The 20,652-nt window shown below is 42.1% G+C and overlaps 2 long non-coding RNA genes across 17 annotated transcripts in view; one reads left to right on the top strand and one right to left on the bottom strand.

Annotated features, from left to right (window-relative positions):
- LOC106021569 overlaps positions 1-20,652 on the top strand; it is a 78,933-nt gene that overhangs the window by 17,281 nt on the left and 41,000 nt on the right. For all 16 annotated transcript variants that reach the window (XR_005870044.1, XR_005870043.1, XR_005870037.1 and 13 more), the window contains exons 2-3: positions 9,319-9,479; positions 11,385-11,484. This is a non-coding gene — a long non-coding RNA (uncharacterized LOC106021569). The remainder of the gene's footprint in view (positions 1-9,318; positions 9,480-11,384; positions 11,485-20,652) is intronic.
- LOC110341878 lies at positions 3,403-10,798 on the bottom strand. Its single transcript, XR_002383883.2, has 3 exons — positions 10,515-10,798; positions 9,298-9,459; positions 3,403-4,758 (listed from the first exon to the last, which is right to left on the bottom strand). It is a non-coding gene; the product is annotated as an uncharacterized LOC110341878 (long non-coding RNA).

Here is a 20,652-nt window from a genome sequence, read left to right as displayed (position 1 = left end):
ATATATATATATCACATCAAAAATGTTCAGAGGAGAATTTACTGGGCGCCTTTCATAGTCTCAGTGAAAAAGCTCATCTTGAGTCAGATAAATTTTATATCAGAGAAAGGCATTACAATATTCTTTGAAGATCGTTAATGTGACCATTGACATTTTACCCCCTGCGTTTACTTCCCATAAGCGACTTCGACCGTTCAAAAAAAAAACATAGATGGCAGTCATTGCAGGAAATCGATACGTGATATATGCTTTACTTCTGGTTTTGTTTGTTTTACTGTGCAGTCTAGAGACAGATACTGTGGAGAGCGCAGGGAAGTTCTTTACATCCAGGGACTATCAGTTCCTGCATTGTCTCCCACAGCGGTTACTTCCGTGTAGCACTTCTGGGGTTCAGCTTTTCTCATCTGTTTAATATGGGTGTGGAATCGAGCTGATCTTTAAGTCTCTGCCTAGCAAGAGTCTAGAAGTGTGTGGAATTTTCTGTCATCTAGAGAATCCATTAATGTAGGCATGACTTCTTGTATGTGGTTAGATTTTAACTGATAGGGAACTTGTGTGTAAAGAATACAGACCGTTCTGCTGTGCAGCATAAATCAATAAGTGGAAATGTATCCATCGACAACATTTGTATTTCCCCCATTACAAAGCGGTGCCATCTCTTTGAATACAATACACTTTTATGCCCCATTAAAGCATGCTTGACATAGCTTTCAACTACTTGCAAATGCTGAGAACTTGAAAAACATAACATTTACAAAAGATACATCTGGTGCGTATTTATATGACTTGGAATAAGGAGTCATTTAAATACTGCTGAGCCATCTCCATATTAGGGAAAAGATATTCCAGGTCCATATGTGAAATCGCTAGTGAAATATGTATAGGTTTCAATTTCTCCTGCACATTTTCTTTCCTTGACACATGTTAAAAATATGGAAATATTGATTAGGGATTAAATCATCTTTTTGAATTGTTGGAATTGCATTCCCTCAGAATTTTATAGATCACACCATCAGGACGAGTGTGTATTCTCAGAGTTGGTAAGTTTTGAAAAAGAAAAGCTGCTTTCTTTGGGGTGGGGGTCATAGATCTGTTAAACATTAAGAGATGAGGTTTAGGGTCTCTGAGAAACCCCTGAGTTGATACGTGTGTGTGTGTGTGTGTGTGTGTGTGTGTTATTCTTTTGCAGAGAATGCCTAACTCCTATCAGTAGCTAGAGGGGGTTTATGATCATTTGCTAATGGAAAAACTTTACCTCTAGGAAACCTCAGGAGTTGACTTTTATAAGATTTAAGCAATCCCAACCTGATCTCTGTGGGTCTCCTTTGTATAATAAAAAGGTAGCTTGGCGACCTCAGATGTCTTGTTCAGTTTGAGCATTTTGCAGTTTAATGTTGAAAGGAAGTGCACTCCCTTCTTCCTGTCCCCTCCATCAGCCAATATCATCTGCTTCTGTTCTGCGTGTCTGAACTCTTTCTCTGACTTCCTGGGAAGGTTCTGTGTGAAAAATAGGTGATGTTGTTTGGCCGAATAGTGTAGAGATGTGATTTGGAGAAAAGACCCCTAAAATTGTACAGCTTTTCTAGAATGCCATGTGGTACAGCATAGGAGACAGAGGGTTCCCCTCGAGCTCTCATGTGTGTATGTGTGTGTGTGTGTGTGCTTTAATTTCATGTTCTGGTTTTTGCTTTCAACTGAGAGAGGTGAGAAAATCAAAGTTAAGGGTGCTGTGTTCTTTGTCATGTAGAAGAAAAAAATAATCTGACTATGTACATGGACGATTTCAAATCTCCTATCTGTTGTCAGTTTGAATGATTTCTACATCAGAAGAACATGGTGGATCTGTTTTCCCATCGGTCCTGAGCCTAAGGAATTTGGAGATGGAGTTCTGAGCCAGGAAACGGTCCTGTTTTGAATTCAGAGGCTCTGAGGCTGCACGCAGATGCCAGGCTTTTGATAGATTCCCAAAGACTCCACATGGTACTTCAACCTCAGAGGTCAGACAGAATTCCTCAGAGGGGCACTTGGAGAATGACAAACATGACCTGAGAGTTTTGTTGTTCCTCTGAGAGGACTTCTGCCTCTGCTGACTTTGGTGACATGGTCAGCTACATACACCCACTCTTCTCATGCAGGACATTCTTCCAGTGTGCACAAACAGCTTTAGTCTAGAGGTTATTCTTCATTTCCATGTATTTGGCAGGGTGCAGCTCCAATTTCTCGAAGGCTCTGGAAGTTTCTCACCTTATGTTTAGTTATTATATTGCCTTGTAGACCCAACTTTCATAGCTTGTGACATCCCATTTTGTGGCAGTTCTTGACATGTATTCCTTTAGATTGTCTCAGAGTCCTTGTGCTATGTCATATTCACGTTTTAACTGAGTGTATGAAATAGCCTTCCATGTATGCTGCATCCCTGATTCCAAATTACAAATTCAGGGGCCCCAAACCTTGATCTTTCCTTTCCTTCCTTCCTTCCTTCCTTCCTTCCTTCCTTCCTTCCTTCCTTTCTTTCTCTTTTTTTCTTTTACCTAAACCTCTGTTTCATATTCCAGATGGGATGATGACTTCTGGGTTAAGACTTGTGAGGATGGTTTGTCAGGGAGGATAATGTTTGAAAGGGTCATACTGAGTCTTGTGTCTGCAGTGATGAACTTTATATGAAGTCTGGCTTATTTCAAGGGCATTACGACACATACCAGCAATCCTTAGAGACCAGAGAGCCTTGAGACTTATTAGCAGTTGATTTATTTATAATGAACTCACATTTCTAATATTTGACATGTATGACCAAAACACACACACACACACACACACACACACACACACACACACACACACACACACAGAGAGAGAGAGAGAGAGAGAGAGAGAGAGAGAGATAGGTAGGTAGATAGATTTAAATGACAGATATCTCAGGATTGAAATATAGACTATGGTGTGTAGGTCAATGGTATTGTCCTTAATTGGTATATGTGAGGTCTGGGGCTCCAGTCCTAGCACCCCTACCCCCTAAAGTTATAAACTGAATTTCAGCAATGATGGAAACAGAACAGAAATGATACATACCCTTAGCCTCAGTAGCTATGGTTTTCATTGTCCTGAAGCATTGTCAAAACCAGAAATATACCCTTAACTGAATTTTCCCTTCAGTGCTTTACCGATTAGCATTGTTTTCCTAGGTGGAAGGATACACTGACTGAGCCCACAGTCGGTTGAGGTGGTAGAAGTTTCAATTTGGACAATTCTGTTGTGTTGTCACCTAGGGCCTGGAGCTTATTATGTAGACCAAGCTGGCCTGAAGCTAACCGAGATGTCTACCTTCCTCTGCTTCTGGAATGCTGCGATTAAAGCCATGAGCCACCACAACCCACAAAAATCTATTTTTATCATTTCCTGTTTATGAGCATGCATATGCACATGTGTGTGTCTGCTTGTGTGAGTGAGTGCCATATGCGTGTAGGTGCTGGTGGAGACCACAAGAGGGCATTGAGTTCTCCGGAGCTAGAGTTACAAGTAGTTGTGGATAGTAGGACGTGGGTGCAGGGAGCTGAATGCTGGTCCTCTGGAAGAGAAACAAGAGCTTTTAACTGCAGAGTCATCTCTCCAGTCTGTAGTCAGTCACCATTTGAAGGAGTGAAAATTATACTGCCCATTTCTGATGTCTTTTTCTCTCCACTGGTAGAGAGCTGAATTGATGGTCCACAGTCGATACTGCTTTTGTTTCTCTGGAACCTGCCAGGGCATAGATCCATTTCTGGCCTGCCTGCAGACCCTATGTGATTTGAGGATTTGCTCTCAGTTTTCTACTTAGGACTATTCATAATGAAAACCCTCCACATCTGTCTGTTGTTGATAAAGCCACAAAGAAGGCAGAGCTGCGACACGTTTGTGCTGGCCTCTGCAGACTCCAAGCATGCCTCTTTGCATACGAGCGTATGTGTAGATAATATCACGTCAGTAACATAAGGACTTTTGGAGAAGTCACATAAGTGAAGACGCTCTTTAGAAAACTGCCATGTAAGTCAAAAGTAGGCAACATCTGCAGTGACTCGGCACTGCTCTGCAGTCAGAGACCCTGGTGCATCTGACGACATGGAAGGCAATGTAGAAACAGGAAAGGATGGCTGCTGCACTCGGGGGATGCCTTGGGAAATGCTTCCTGGCCCTTCAGCTGTGATTTTCACTGTGTGCTACCATTTGAAATACCATTCAGTCATCATGGTCATGTAGCTCAGATTGGATATTACTTTAGAACTTGGGTGTGGAGTTCCAGCTCAGGGGGTTTATATCTTTTCCTAGGAGGAAACAGATCCTTCGCTGGTCATCTAGCCTGGAAAATATCTAGGAGTATGTTCTTATGTCTCATGAAAGATGGGCATTAGACAGTTATTTCATCAATTACTTATGTGAATTCCTGAGCACTTTTGCAAAGTAAACAGGAAACAGTTCATTCACAGATGTTTTACCACTATGCTCTTCTTCAGTGAGAATTTGAAGACCAGAATTCTAGATTCTTCTATAGATGATATTTAGAAAATATGTCCACAGCATAGTTTCAGGTATCAATACTTTTACTTTGGGGGTGGAACGCATTATCATTGTTACAATGAAGATGTTTTCGTTTTTAAAAACTAGTTCTCCTCACAATATTGTTCGAGGTGCTAAATTTTTCTCTTTTCTGGTGTGCTGTGAACCAGCAGGAGTTTGTTGTTGATGAGGGTTGAGAAGCGTTCTTTTTTCCAGAGGTGGGATTAACTACAAGAAAAGGTGAAAATTATCCCTCCAACTTTAGGATGTTTGGGTTGGTGAGCAGAGGAGTGAATGTTTGTACTGCAGATACAAATCTGAAGAATAGCCATGTTGTCAATAACTCCTATGAGGAAGTAGCACAAATTGATTAACACAGAGAAAAGTGCACCGTGTATCATATACTTAAGTGACTGGCCCATTTGGGCCGAAGCGAGTGATACATTCAGCTAAAAATTCTAGTGAGACAGGGGAATGAATCAACTCAGGAAACAGATTCCATAGGGCTAGATTTTGAAACACGAATTGCAGGGTTCAAGCATTTATGTCAAAATCAAAGAACAGCATGAAGAAATGTGGGCACAGCCCCCGTGCCTTTTGCAAAGTCGTAGAACAGATTGGGAGCATCTTTTGTAAGGATTTGAGATGAATGTGAGCTTTATGGGTAGGGAAATAAATGAAAGACTTTAATCAGAATCTAGAGATTTACAAAAACATCCCCCCTTTTATTTATTTGGAAATCTACATGTGTTTTGAATAATAAAAGGCTTTCCTTTCTCTGAGTTTTGCTGGGCATTGAAAATAGCTAATATATTTATCTTCACTCTGACCTGGCTCAAATGATTCTTCTCTTGCCTCTGAGGCCCATTTCTGTGTATTTTCTAAGCAGTCAGTATTTATTTACTTTGTGCAGAATTATTTCTAACTTACTGCTAAGGACCTTTCTGTTTCTCCCCTTCCTTGTCATGGTTTGAAATCAAGTTCCCCATAGTCTGGGTACTTGGGTCCTCAGTTGGGGGATGTTTGGGGATATGTATCCTTGCTGGACAAGATTTGTGCCATCTCAAGTTGGCTCTCTCTGCTTCCTGTTCTTTATGGTTCATGATATGAACTTTCAGCTGTTCCTGCTGCCATGCCTGTGCCTGCTACCATGCTATTCTGCCATGATGGTGGCTTGATTGATCCCTCCTGAGCCACAAGCCCAAAATCAACCCTTCCTTCTTTTGTTGTTGCTTTTGGTAATTTTTTTAAACGTAGCAATAGAAACATATCTGATACACTGATCAAATTATTCTCTTAAAAGCAATCTACTCTTCAACGCTTTTCTTCTTTACATTACTTTGTTTACCTTCTCAGTGATTTTTCTGGAATTTCTTCTCTGCCTCGTCAGTCCATTTCCCTCTGCATATTCCTTAAACATTTTTTGACTATACTGTATCCGTGACTTTCTGGTCTCTCTGTTCTCTTTGCTTTTTATGGATGTAATGTGTTGTGTTCTTTCATAGGGCTTAACTTTAAAAATTCTAAGCTACTGATAAATTCAAACCAACATACAATGATGGACAGTTACCTTTCATACAGTTTTTCTATCTATCTATCTATCTATCTATCTATCTATCTATCTATCTATCTATCATCTATCATCTATCTATATCTATCATTTTGAGACAGAGTTTCTCTGCGTAACTGTTCTGGCTGTCTTGGAACTCAGTTTGTAGACCAGACTGGCCTTATACTCACTGAGATCCACCTACCTCTGCCTCTGCCTCCTGAGTGCTAGGAATAAAGGTGTGTGCTACCAGCACCTGGCCTCACACAGTTTTTTTTAACTTATCAATCGGATTCAGTTCTAAATGTCTTTCCAGTAGTTTCCCAGATGGTCCTCTCTTCCTCATGGCCATAGTCTTTTCTTCCTGCCTTGCTTCTTCAAATCCTACTTTATTTGGTAGACTTTGAGCTCATGCTAAGGGACTCTCAGTTGAAATTGCTGTATTTCTGAAAGCGATAGTTTAGTACCTTCTTCTTAGCAACTAGGTCAATGGACGTGGAGATTGTGTGTTAAATATACATCAACAAGTGTTGGAGACTTGGTCCCAAGTTAGTGGTACTTCTGAGAGGTCATTGAATATGAAGGCTTTGATCTTATTATGTTAAATGTTCTATTAGTGGGTGAGGCTTGGTAGGAGGGAGTAGGTTATATGGAGGGTGTCTTAGTTAGGGTTTTTATTGCTGTGAAGAGACACCATGTCCATAGCAGCTCTTAAAAAAGGAAACGTTTAGTTAGATGGCTTTGTGGTTTCAGAGGTTCAGTTCCTTATCATCAAGGTGGGGCATGGCAGAATGCAGGCAGACACAGAACTGGAGAGGTAGCTGAGAGTTCTACATCTTGTGCAAGCAATAGGAAGTGTTCTGTCTCACCGGGTGTGACTTGAACACATATGAGACCTCAAAGCCCACTTCCCACAGTGATACACCTACTCCAACAAGACCACACCTGCTCCAACAAAGCCACACCTCCTAATAGTGCCACTCCCTTTGGGGATTATTTTCTTTCAAACCACCACAGAGGGGTACTTGAAGGTGTCTCTGGCACCTCCCCTTCTTTTTCCTCCTGTTTATCTTCTCTCCCTAGTCGCCTACATCCTTGCTACTCTGAACCAAACAGCTTTGTGGTTTGCTCTGTCCTTCCACCATGACACAGGCTGACACAATGGGGTTCACTGACTGTGGACTGACACCTCTGAAATTGTGAGCCAAGAAAATACTTGCTCCCTTATTTATCTTTGGTATTCCATCATAATGATGAAAGCTAACAGAATAGCATATCCATAGCCATTAAAAACTAACTTTGTAGTCATATTTTCTTTGGATCACCAGCTCCCAAATAACAACACAGAGACTTCTTAGTAAGTATGAAAGCTTGGCCGGGTGGTGGTGGTACACACCTTTAATTCCAGCACTCAATAGGCAGAGACAGGCGGATCTCTGTGAGTTCGAGACCAGCCTTGTCTACAGAGTGAGTTCCAGGACAGCCTCCAAAGCCACAGAGAAACCCTGTCTTGAAAAACCAAAAAAAAAAGTATGAAAGTTTTAGTTTAGACTCATTTCCAACTAGCCTTTAAATCTTAAATTAACTGTTTATATTAATCTACATTCTGTGACTTGGCTTGTTACCTCTCCTCCATATGGTACATATGACTTCCTCCCTGTCTCATTGGCAAATTCCCCACACCAGATTCTAACCCAGAGTTCCTATCTCTGCCTGGAAGTCCAGCCTATCCTCTCCTGCCTTGCTATTGGATATTCAACTCTTTATTAAACCAATCAGAAGGTGCCTTGGCAGAGACACATGTTCACAGTGTACAAAAATATTAACCCAGAAGAAAACTTGCTTGGTAACAGGACCATATAGATAAGACTTGCTGCTGTGTGTATGTTGTATCTATAATTCAGGCTCTACAAGTACTGCTGTGTGTACGCCCTGGATAAACCACTGAACTTTCTGCCTCACACTATATCCTCAGGCATAATAGAACCTAACTCAAAGGATTTTGTCAGAATTTTGTACTGGGAACATGTCTAGTAAGTGTGTATTTCTTCTGTTCTTGCTTAGGTAGAGACTGTACAAGCTAGACATAGTAGAGGCTGGAAACGAAAGAAGTAATGCCATTTGTAGTGTGTGTAGCACACACAGGCCATTCATTTTATTATGTCTTGACAATGCCCACGAACACTGTACAAGACCCGAGGCCTCTTTGTAAGAAGCCAGGACATCTATTTTGGCTAAGGCAACCATGGGATTTGTTTGGGAAAGAAAGTGGTGACTATTAAGAAGAAGCCACTTGGATCTGCTGGAGACGATGGCCACCGAGAGAGGTCAACTTCGTTGTGGAAAATTGGAGCCATTCAGTGTTTTAGAAAAGAGGAGGTTTATGCTTATTTCTCAAGTTCAGAAGGAAAAAAAACCCAAACCAAAATGAAACCACAACCATTCCTTTTCTTCCCTCCCTGTTGTTTTTGGCAAGGCTCAGCAAGTCTTTAACTCACAAATAATGCTGGGCCAGGTCTTCAAAGAGCCTCTGTGTTTTGCATGCACTAGGGTTTTCAAACCCAGCTACAGCTCTGTTGGGGGTGGAGCTTTGGGGATTGGAGGGCAGGCACAGATGGGCTTCTCTCATCTACTGCCCCACTTAGCATACAGCAAGGTACTAACTTTGATGAGATCTGGTTTTCCGAGAAGAGAGTCTGTTAAGGTGGCTGACACCTTGAGTAGTACATGTTTAAATGAATAGCTCTGAAAGTGACTTGTGGGGGAGCACTGGGTTTGTCTGCTTGCCTCAAGGTGAGGCAGTACTTTGTTGTGCAACTAGATGAGTTCCCTAAATTGAGATAGAATTACTGTGGGGTCAGAATGGCTTCCCATTACTTAGGGGGTTGTGATACCAACACCTTCTCTTTTGTAGGCACTTTCTCTCTGAAATGGACCTTTTCTGGAAAAGTGTTGAAGTCTCAGAAGGCTTTGTTTACTGTGGGGAGAAATGTAGATTTCTCCTTTTCTATGACCACAAGTGACTTTGAACACTCTTATTTGGGCCATTGGTGTCTGTTAGGATACAATAGGTTGTGGTTTACTGTCCAAATTTCAGTGACTTCAGGTATCAGGAATTTATTTCTCACTCTCTTTGTAAGTCTACTGTGGATCAGGAGGAGGTCTGCTTGTCATTGGCATTTAGGATATATATAGAGTGATGAGGGCTCCTTCTTTACCTGCTTCCTCTTTCACCACAGGGAGAAGAAACTCAGTGAATATTGTCTGGTTTCCTGATGCTTCTGCCGATTGATGACACTTGCCCATGCTGCTCATATTTCCTGAGTCAACACGACCACTCCTAACTTTGAAGTGACAGTAGATTCTATGTTAGGGTGTGTCTAAAAGAAAGAAGAGAAACGTAAGTGAACTGTGCCATGACTCTTCTCTTATCCACTAAATATCACTAGTCTGTGAGGGATTCTCTTTATTATCATGATGAGTGCTGTAAATATGACTTTCAACTCCCAGACAGTCCAGACTTGGCTAGAAGAGTGTCATCACATGGTTCTACACAAAAATCCATGAACTGAACACTGTAGCAGCTTCAAATACTCCCAACACTTTGAAATGCTTTCAGTGACAATGGTTATGATGAAAGTAATAGCTAAGAATAACAACAACACAAAATATGCATGAAGAAAGATGTCTCTGAAGCAGTGGCTTGATTTCTGCTTTGTATTTCTATTATTCTGTAAACGTGTCCTTCAAATCATAAACAGTAATAACATTGTTGGGGTTGGAGAGACGGCCTAGTGGTGAAGAGCACATACTCTTGCAAAGCTTGGGTCCCAGCACCACATCAGGTGGCTCACAATGGTTTGTAACTCCAACTCTCTCCCCTGGCCCCCATGGAAATCTACATTCATGCCACAAGACACAGACAGACAGACAGGCAGGCAGGCAGACAGACAGACAGTCTCTCTCACACACACATGCAGACACAGATAGACACAGGCAGACACGTACACACAGAAGACAGACATAGAGAGGAGACGGAAACATACAAGCACAGAGAGATACAGATCACCAACACCACCATGCTCACCGTGACCATTGCCACATAATCACCACCTCCTGCACCATTGCCAGCATCATCACTGCTACCTCTACTACCATTATTACTGCTGTCTCCATTCCTGTCACCACCATCACCAGCTCCAACGCTAACAACCTCCAGAACCACTATAACCATTACCATTTCACCCTCACCACCAGTAACACCATCACAACTTCTACTAATTCCGGTACCGTTACCATCATCACCATTCCTGCCACTTCCATAGCTGTCACCACGACCACAACCTTCAGTGTCGCTGCCGTCACCATCACTACCACCACCACTGCTACTTCTTCTTCCAACCCACGTCACCACCGCCACTGCCATGTCCCTTACCCTGGAGAAAGAAGCCAAGGCTCGAAACAACACTTGAATATCCAAATGTCCGGAAAGTGGCTGAGTATCCTTGCAACACTGTGCTGCCCAGGCTGGCCTTGAACAATTAGGCTCATGTGATTCTCTTGCAGCAATCTTCCAAGTACTTGGGATTACAGACATTCACTACTACATTTGGCTTCACTGTAGCACTTTGTATGTCTTTTTTTTTTTTCTCCTTTCACTCTTACTCCATGGCTGGTTAGGTAGCTGGGTAGCTGGGTGACTGGCTGGCCCCTGAAGTCCTCCTCCTTCCTCTCTCCTTCCTTTATCTTCATCTCGTCTTTATTCTCTCTGCCTGCAAGCCCCACCTATCCTTGCTCCTGTTGGCTGTTCAGCTCTTTATTAGACCATCAGGTGTTTTAGACAGGCAAAGAATCACAGCTTCACAGAGTTAAATGCAGCATAAACAAAAGCAACACACCTTTACATCCCTAAACAAATGTTTCACAGCATAAACAAATGTAACACACCTTAAAATAATATTCCACAATAGCCCATGAGTTCTCAACCCTACACAAACACCTACAGGCGACGAGGGAATGCCATGAGAGGAAGAAATGGTCTTTTAAAGGGTAGAACTCACCGATTGGTTCTCCAAAACCAAATGACTATCCGTCTTTTTTTTTTTTTAAAGATTTATTTACTTGTTATGCATACAGTGTTCAGCCTGCACACCAGAAGAGAGCACTAGATAGATCTCATTATAGGTGGTTGTGAGCCCCCAAGTGGTTGTTAGGAATTGAACTCAAGACCTCTGGAAGAACAGCCAGTGCTCTTAAACTCTGAATCATCTCTCCAGCCCCCCCTTTGTGTATCTTTCTTCCTCAGATTTCAGTGATGTTGTAGGTATCCTGTACTGTTGAAGGCAGGTGATTACCATCTCCCACTGATTCACAGAGACCAAACTCCAGTTGTAGTGTTGGCTGAGGTAAGTACAAATGACATTGTCAACTCTTACCTTTGACTCTTGTGGTTTGAACAGCCCATTGCAAGACTCTCAAATTTTGATGCCTATGTACATGTTGGCTCACTTAGGGAATGGTGGCAAGTAGAGAGAGTCTGGCTGAAGGCTAATGCCTAAGAGCTATACCCTTCCCCCTTCAAATATTAATAAAACAATGGTGCTACTAAATTACCAGTCATGGTGAATATTTGCAAGGAATCCCATGTTTCCACTTCACATAATACATTTTATTTTTCTATTGGTGATTTGATCTCTAAAATTTACTTCTTCATGGTTCAACGTCACTAAATAGAATTCTCCTTATCTTTCATCCTTCACCATTAGAGAGAATAAACAGCATCATTTTATGGAAAGAAACAGATATCACAAAACGAAAGGCACTATTTACTGGCTAAAAAATCCCCAAGTCTCTTGAGAACACTACCTTGCTGATGAATGAGAATGGGAAGTGATTAGGACTTAGTGCTTCGGAACAATGGACACCCATGTTCTTTCCTTCGTTTTGTTACAAAATAAAAATAAAACATAGTCTTCTAAGCAAGATGGGGAGAGTATTTACCAAGCCCTTAAAGTGAGCCACAGACTTGTGCATTGGCGTGGTTTGAGGAAATATAGAGAGGAAATGAAAACTATTTATTTTTCTGAACCGTCTATCCCCCTGCAGATTACAACAACTGTGCCCAGCACTGTAAGACGGATACTACCCAGCAGGTTAAGTTTTGTTTATTTAGTTTCTGACTGTCAGCTTGAACTTGAGTTGTTTAAAACTGTAGCTCCCTGAATATGTTAAGAGAGTTTCTTGACTATAAAATGAGGCTGTCTCAGATTGTATTTTCAGATAAAAATGTACTTAGCTTGATTATTTGAATAGGCAGATAATATTTTTATACCCTTTTTGAAATTCCTTCAAACCTTTAGGTTGGTTAAGAATTGGAGCTGTTGTAGACAGAAAGATCATCTATTTTGGTCATGCTAATTTGGAAAGTTCCACTGTGCTGTTTTAGAATGCATTTCATAAGAAAACATTTTTATAGGCATTAATTTGGAAATCAGGGCTAGCTATTTTCATTTTAGGCTTCTGCCTCTTAGCTATGTGAATCAGAGAATGCTATTTAAGCATGCTGTGTTCAGTTTCATCGTTAGTGTTTTCCTTGTGGATGTAGAACTGTAGTACATATTTAACTTTCACTGTAGCTTTATAAAGCGAGGGATATTGGAGATGCAACATATTACACCCAGATGGGGATGCTTTGCTCAAGAGAGGCACATAGTAGCTAGGTTGTTGCTGTTTAGTTATTTGTTTTTGTGGTGCTGGAGATCAAACACAGGCTCTCATATAAACCAAATGAGTGCTCTACCCTACCTATACTCACAGCCCAGACTCTTACATTACAATGAGTTCCTCAGTGCTATGTGTCAACCTTGAACTGAATAATTTTGTGTGTATTTCTGGTGCACAGCAGCAGCCCTATTTTGTAGTAACTGTAATTACAATCATTTTACAGATGAAAAAATGGACAGTTGACACAGGAGACTTAACTTTCCTATGAAGCCCCAATGGTCAAGGCAAGATCCAGGATGCTCCCTTGATGTCAGGCTGGGAGTTATCCAACAAATATGGGAGGTGTCTCTTACAACTGACGCTGGCCTAGATGTATATATGCATGCACATCAAAGTGTTTGTAGGTAGATGTTCAAGCCTAGGGCTTGTGCTACCACTGAACTACCTCCTCAATCAGGTCAAGGTATTAAATCATTGCTTTAAGCTCCTAGGACAGAAGCTTCAATGTGCAAGTATGAAGCTTGAGTTTCTTCGTGGTGAAAATCCCTCCAGGAAACAGTGGGGGTTCCAGCCAGCTTCCCATAGAAAAGCTAGTGTGGGCACACTTCCAACGCCATCCCCAGGATCCCTCACAGAGGTCCCGCCACAAAATTACTGAGTCTGGGATAGAGCCCATCTTTATTAATATTTTTAAATAGTTGCTTTGGTTTCTTCCTAAGCCATATCAAGTTCAAAGTCACAGTAAGGGTGGGAGCAGCTAAAGTTGAAATGGCCTGAATGTTTAATGTAGCTTTGGAGCGGAAATTGTTCTCAGAGTTAGGAAGCAGGAAGAATATTCATAGGAATTTGAGTACAGGATACCAAGTCAGCGTCAAAACAGTATTCCATACATATTCACTGCTTCTAAATATTAGCTTTTCAAGACTGGTTAAAGGAAAAAGAAAGGAGAGGAATGGATTAGGCTTCTTCAGTCTTGAGACAGGTCTGTAACACTGGTCTTCCTTTTTTCTTGGGTGAGGGAGGATTGTCTTTTCAGGACTTAGCAATTTGGGGGGGTAGTGGTGGCAGTGATGGGGTGCAGCCCTGTAGATTTTGGAAAACCATCTTCTGTGTTGTGCTTGAAACATAGAAAATGTAGAGAAATCTATAAACAAGTACTTGGGTAGTATGTTGCAGTTGCAAGGGTGATACCATTTGCTTTGTCCCTTTGATGCAGACAGTAACTAAAAGAATCAGGAAGGTATAGACAATGGCAGGCATCATCTCAAGATTCTCGAATTATATTTTAAAACTAAAGGGTTCAAAAACTGATGACCTAAATCTTTTCCCAAGAATTAGCGAATCTCTCATTTTGCCCCGGAGGAATGCTCCTCATCTGTAGTTAATCTTAGAATTAACATGTAGCAAATTACTGCCATGGCGCCTTCAGTAAGGAATGTGCCTAGTGGCTCAGTTGATTAGAACCCTGCACTAATGAGGTCACAGGTTCAGTTCCCAGGAGACAAATCTACCTCACTCTGGTCTTCCTTCCAAACTCCAGCCTGGTCTCCAAGTGGACAAGTGAGCTTCTGGGGAAGAGTCAGCACAATTTTTGTGTGTTTGTCTTTTGTGGGAAAAATAGTCCAAAGCAGATGCATTCAATTAATTTAGAATATGTCAGTGATCCCTTTGGGTAACAAAATGTTACCCTAGTGGCTGCAAAGATGTCTTTCAGACAGTGCCAGGTGTCTCGTTTTCTGGGTGTCTGTTCCTTGCTGGGGAAATTGATTGATGTGTGTTGGAGGGGAGAGCCATCTAGGGGCTGGAGGTTGGGGGTGCATTTGAGCTGCGCACTCAGAAGGATCTTTAGGAGGATAGGTTTGGTTGTCACTGGTCACTTATGTAAAAGATGGATCACTGGGTCCTCCATTTAACATATGCACTTAAGCAGCCCATGGGATAGCCGCTCTCCCAGTCAGGCTTCCCTTACCATTTATGTCTAGCCTGCAGGAGTAAGAGGCTCTAATTTATAGATTCTTTCCATTTTCCACTTCCAGCCCCACTTCAGTTATCATCTTTTAGGTCCCATTCCATGGATAACTCTCGCCCAGGTGTGAATGGATGCATTGCTGTCCTCTGAGGTCATTTGCAGGACTTCATGAGATTTCCTTCCCTCACTAATCATTCCCAGTGACTTTTCATTGAGTGGTCTTCCCTAAGTCTGTTTTTTTTCAGATGAGGCCTCACTGTTCTGCTGAGTGTGTCCTTAAATTCATCCTACTATTGTACTCAAGAGATTCTCTCATCTCAGCCTCTGCATCCTCAGGAGCTGATACCCTAAATGTACAACACCACATCTAAAAAATAATTGAAAATTTTAGATAGTGCTCACTAGCAGATTGTACTGTGTACAATGGGTACATTTAGCCTCCATTTTATAGGCTATACTAAGGTTTAGTTCTAATTGAAATCTATAAAGTGAAGTGGAAGAACATGGCTCAAATGTGTGACCTGGTAGGGTGAGAATCAGAAGGACAAGTAAATAAAGAGTACCAACTGAGGACCAGGGTACTCTTTGCCAGACAATGGATGGAGAAAGAAAGTATTTACTACATTTCCCAGAATCTTCCTCGACTCCTAGTCCCACCTATATTGCTTCCCTATTGGCCAACAGTGCTTTATTTATCAACCAATAAGACAAACGTATACATAGAAGGACTTTCCCCATCAATGGATGAAACAAAGTGACTGAAGTTTGTGTTGTTTTATCTCAGATGTGCTGTTTAAAGGCAATGCTCTTGGGTTTTTTAATTTGCTTTAATTAGAGACAGGGTCTTGCTGTGTGATATAGGTTGGCCTGGGACTGGCAATCCTTTTGCCTCAGCATCTGCAACAGCTGGGACAATAGTGTTCATTACTCAGGTAAGACACAAATCATTTCCTGAGTCATTCCCGTGGGGCTGGGGCCTAGAGACCAATAAAGAGCGATGCTGGGATGATTGCTCTTTTCCTGAGTGGAGGATATGGATGGTTCAGTAGGGACCACTAGAGAGAGCGTCTTCATTCATGGCCATGACAGCCCTGAGGGAAGTTCCTTGGGTTATGCTTTGGAAAATCCATATCTAGAAATCATGGCAGGTCTTTCTGAGTCATTATAGGAGAAGAAGGGGCCAGCAGGACACAGGAAGATCCAGGAAAGGGGTGGAGTTGGGCTTTGGATCTGGATGCTGCATGGAGAAGTTCTGAGGTGAGGGGACAAGTGACCTTCAATGTGGTTTCTGCTTGAGAGTTTGAGTTTTCCTTCAGGGAGCAAAGGTGTCCTTAGAAATCCACTTGTATTTCACTTTAGTTTTAAACTTCAAATTGGACATTTGTTAATAGACAGACCACTGCATTTTGGTTCATTTTTCAAGGGAAGATCCAGGTTCAGTGGTGAGAACTGTGTGGCTTTGTCTTCCTCTTTCTTCTGATGTTCAGAAAGGCTTTAATTGTACAAGCAAGATATCACCACAGCCCTGTAGCTGAACATGGAGGAAAGAGGCATGGGAAAGTCTCCCCGCATGACCTTTAATGAAGTACTTTCACAATGCCCTTCTTACCACCCAGCATGCTTGCCTGAGTAGGTATTCACATTTCTTCAGGATATATGCAAAACTTTGCTGGAACACATCATCATAAGCACTCCTGGACCATATGTCTCAGTTCTGGCAAGTTCCTCCATCTCTCTCTACACTCCTACCCTAGGACTTTGGAGTTAGAGTTTTCTAAAGCTCCCATCACCATCTTTTACATGGGGGTGATATCAACTACTCTGTGATAGAGTAGAGGGTTAAATAGGCTTCTTACTCTTTTGTTTTTATTTGTTTGAGACAGAGTTCTCTGTGTGGCATCTCTGACTGTCCTGTAACTTGCTTTGTAGACCAGGCCTTGGACTCATAGAGATCCTCCTGCCTCTGCCTCCCAAGTGCGGGGATTAAGCCGTGTGCCACCACCACCCGGCTCCTTTACTCTTGATAACAGGATAACTCCTTCCCCAAGAAGAACATTCCTCAGATAGTGTCCTACCCACTTTCTGTTAGCATGGCATGCAGAGGCATATACACTCCCTCTATTTGATTTGTGCCAAGTTGACTTTATTTTTTTTTAAATTCTCACTGATTCTTTTTTTTTTAAAGATTTATTTATTTATTAAATATACAGTGTTCTGCTTACATGACAGAAGAGGGCACCAGATTGAATTGTAGATGGTTGTGAGCCGCCATGTAGTTGCTGGGAATCGAACTCAGAACCTCTGGAAGAGCAGTCGGTGCTCTTAACCTCTGAGCCATCTCTCCAGCCCCTTATTGATTCTTTATGAATTTCTTCTCGTGTACACCAATCCCATTCATCTCCCTGTGCCTCTATATCTGTCCCTTACAAACTCTCCCCCAAAGAAAACAAAAAATAAAAATGATAAAAAATAAAATAAAAAAGAAAATTAAACAGCAAGCAACAACAAAATCTGTCTTGCTGAGGAAGCTGCAGTGTGTCACAGTGTGTAACCCCGTCTACCCCACTTTGCGCAAATACTTTCACTTGCAAATGTTATGTGTGTGACGAGTCTTTGGTCTAGTTCGAGGCTTCTAGCTTCTACACTCTCAATACTGGATCCTTGCTGGGGCCCTTTTCAGATGTCCTGTTGTTGCCCTGTGCCATGGAGATTCTGCAGTTTTGGTTCTGAAGGACCGGGCAGCCCCTTCATATGCTCCAGCAGTTCTGAGATGGGGTGGGAGTTTGGGCTGGGGAACTGGGTTGACTCAAAGCCCTGGACCTGGACCTGGGTGGAAGCTGAGCTGGGCAGCCATCTGCTCTCCCATGCTCATGCCACCAGGGCCTACTCTCCTGATTTGCCCAGGTGATGGGAGGGCCCAGCCTGAGGTAGCTGACACACTGGTTTTCCCACACTCCCACCATCAGGAGTGCCACCAGGGCCAGCTCTTCAGCACTGCCCTGACAAGAGAAGCCAGCTCACTGGTGTGCCAAAGCCCATAAGAGGCCATTCTTACACCCTTGGCGCTGGCTCTCCTGTGCCCATGACACCAAGGCCAGCCCTTCTGTACTGCTCAGGCTGGGTATGGGGTCACTCTTCTAGTGCTGCAGTCAGCTATTGAAGGCAGGGACTTCTTATTTTAAAATGGAGAAAAAGAAACTTCTAGCACCTCAAACAATGAGCTTTTAAAAAGTCTTCATTGGGCACCAAATGCAAAGAATATTCTTATTCAAGCATGTTCTCATAAATTAAGCACCATTCATCACATATTTACATGTAGCAGCCAGAGAAGCCAGCACAGTGGGTTAGCAAGCCTGGGGACATTTCCCAACTGCACCATGGGATGGCACAGGCAGGGAAGTCACTTTAGCTTTGTGTTCCGGTTTTGGACTCCAACATGAGCAGTGCTTGGTGTAGATTTTGCTCTGGAACCCGTCAGGACTCCCAGGTAGCTGGTCCTTGTAGGAGACTCCCCTTGAAGTCCACGGGGGTTCTTTGAATGGAAAACATGCAAATCAGAATCAGGCTTGATGTAATCTTGGAATGAGGGACTACTCACCCAAATATTAGCTTTTTAGCCCGGAAACTAGGTTTTGATCATGAGATAAAAGAATTCTTCCTTCCCCTTGGAAAGGCACAGTACACCAGCAACCAAAGCATCACCATGCATGCACCCAGGAGAGGATAAGTCAGCTAATTACTGAAGAGACCTAATTAGGCTTCAGATAGACCATGTGGGGCTCCATATATATTTTTTTTTACCTTAAACATACCAATAGGATAAACATCCCCAATTCCAGGGCAACGTGCTAAATGGAAAAAAAAAAGACAATGTTATTCTTTGGAAATATCACTCATCCAACGTGGCAATTTAGAAAAGTATATCTATTAGAGATAGTTAGAGATATTTTTTGGGGGGATTGGAAATGCAGTCATCAATGAAGCACAAAACTGCAATCTGTAGACAAGTTAAGTAAATTAAATCACTCACTGTCTCCCCCCCTTCCCCGCCCGCCTTCCTTCAATGGTTTTAAAAGTTAAAGGTAATTTGCAAAGAAAATGCTCAGTTTGAATTGGTTTGTAATATCTGTTAATGATCTCGGAAAAAAAAATCCACGCACTCACAGTTCTCTCCCCGAGGGAACTCCAGTGTGCTACTGGGAAAAATTTCCAAAGTCTGAAATGTCATTAGCTAGCGATTTCCTTGAAGTAAAAAGCCCCAGAAAAAATTTTATATAAGGTATACAGGTGTGGAGGACAATCACTCTGATGGATAATGCCTGTGTTTTCCATAATGTTTCATATCTAAAAACACAGCAATTGAAAGCCGCGCTTCTAAACTCCAGAGCTGTGCTTCTTAGCTCAGTGTAGTCATACCTTCTGTTTATTTCACATGTATATTGAGTTCTTCCACATATTTATAGATTGTTGATGTAAAAACAGTAGAGCTAGGAACAATTTTGATTATATATTCCTTGCATTTGCCTTTAGGAAACACATGGTGTAGCCTAAATACAGGCCTCCAGGTGCTGCCTCTCAAGGTTAAAAACAATAGCCTGCTTTGCTGCAGCCTCCTACATCCAGCCAGGTGCCTGGAGAGGAGGTGGGGACACCATGCAGACTGGAGAGCTGTTCAGGATTAGGTAACAGCACTGTGAAAAACACTATACGGAGGGGGACAGGTCTCCTTGAACCTTGGCTGCGGTGATTTTTTTTTTTACCTGTATGCTCAGAAGGCTTTGTCACGCAATGCTGCCCCTGGGTAAGCCAGCTTTTGGGGGAGGAGCTGGATTTTACTGTTACTATCTTGTTCCCCACAACTGTTGACTTGTTGACATATGCAGTGTACACACTGAAAAAGAAAGTGCGTTGCATGTAGTCTGTGTTTATTACTTTTTATTCCCACTTTCCATACTGAGACTAGAAACACAGGAGCCTCTGGCTCTGTATTCTTGTTTAAGTATAGCATTTTCTTATATGCGTATGTGTCTATCCATTCTTAGGTTTTGTTTAAGTATAAGGCTTCTTATTTATTCTTTGAGAATTTCATTTATAGATACAGTATATTTTGATCGTATTTGTCCCTTACTCTTCCACATAACTCCTCCCACATCCACCCACCCCTCCCAAATTCAAGTCTTTTTAAAATTTTTTAAAATAACCAACTGATTCCAATTTGTGCTATCTATGTACTCACGGGTGTGGTGCCTTCCACTAGAGCATGGTAGACCCACCTGGGATCACATCTTTAAAGGAAACTGCCTCTTCTTCCCCTCACAGCTGCCAACAGCCAGCAGCTCCATGCTAGAATGCTTACTAGCTTGATCTTACGCAGGCAAGCACAGGTGCTATGAGTTTACTTGTGCAGTGGCTCTGGTCCTGTCATGTCCACAAGCATCTCTTTGCACTAGTTCTTTCTGACCCCTAGCTCTTAAAATCTTCCCCTCCTCTTTGCAAGATGGTCTCTAAGTCTTCAGGGAGGGGCGTGATACTGATATCCTATTTGTGGCTGAACACTCCACTGACTTGGACCAATTGTGTGAGCTTCTGTGTCCACTGCTGCTCTATTGCCATCATCATCATTATTAATTATTATTAAATATTGTTATTATTTTACATTGCATCTTCTGTCTCTCCCTCCTTCCCTTTAGTGCATTACTTCTTAGCTCATTGCAAGGCATTCTCTCCCTCCGAGTCTGGCATGAATCCATTCTTCCTGTTTCCTATCTGTTTCACACACATGTTGAGTGACATCATGAAGCAAAAAGAACATTTGGAATGTTTAAATTAGGGCTTCACTGGAGCGCCACATATGGAAGATGTGAAGAGCGTGAATGCGGGA

This window comes from Mesocricetus auratus, unplaced genomic scaffold (assembly GCF_017639785.1).
Source record: "Mesocricetus auratus isolate SY011 unplaced genomic scaffold, BCM_Maur_2.0 Super-Scaffold_100021, whole genome shotgun sequence".
NCBI lineage: Eukaryota > Metazoa > Chordata > Mammalia > Rodentia > Cricetidae > Mesocricetus > Mesocricetus auratus.
The sequence above is the reverse complement of the archived record's forward strand: the minus strand, read 5'-3'. Positions and strand labels throughout refer to the sequence as shown.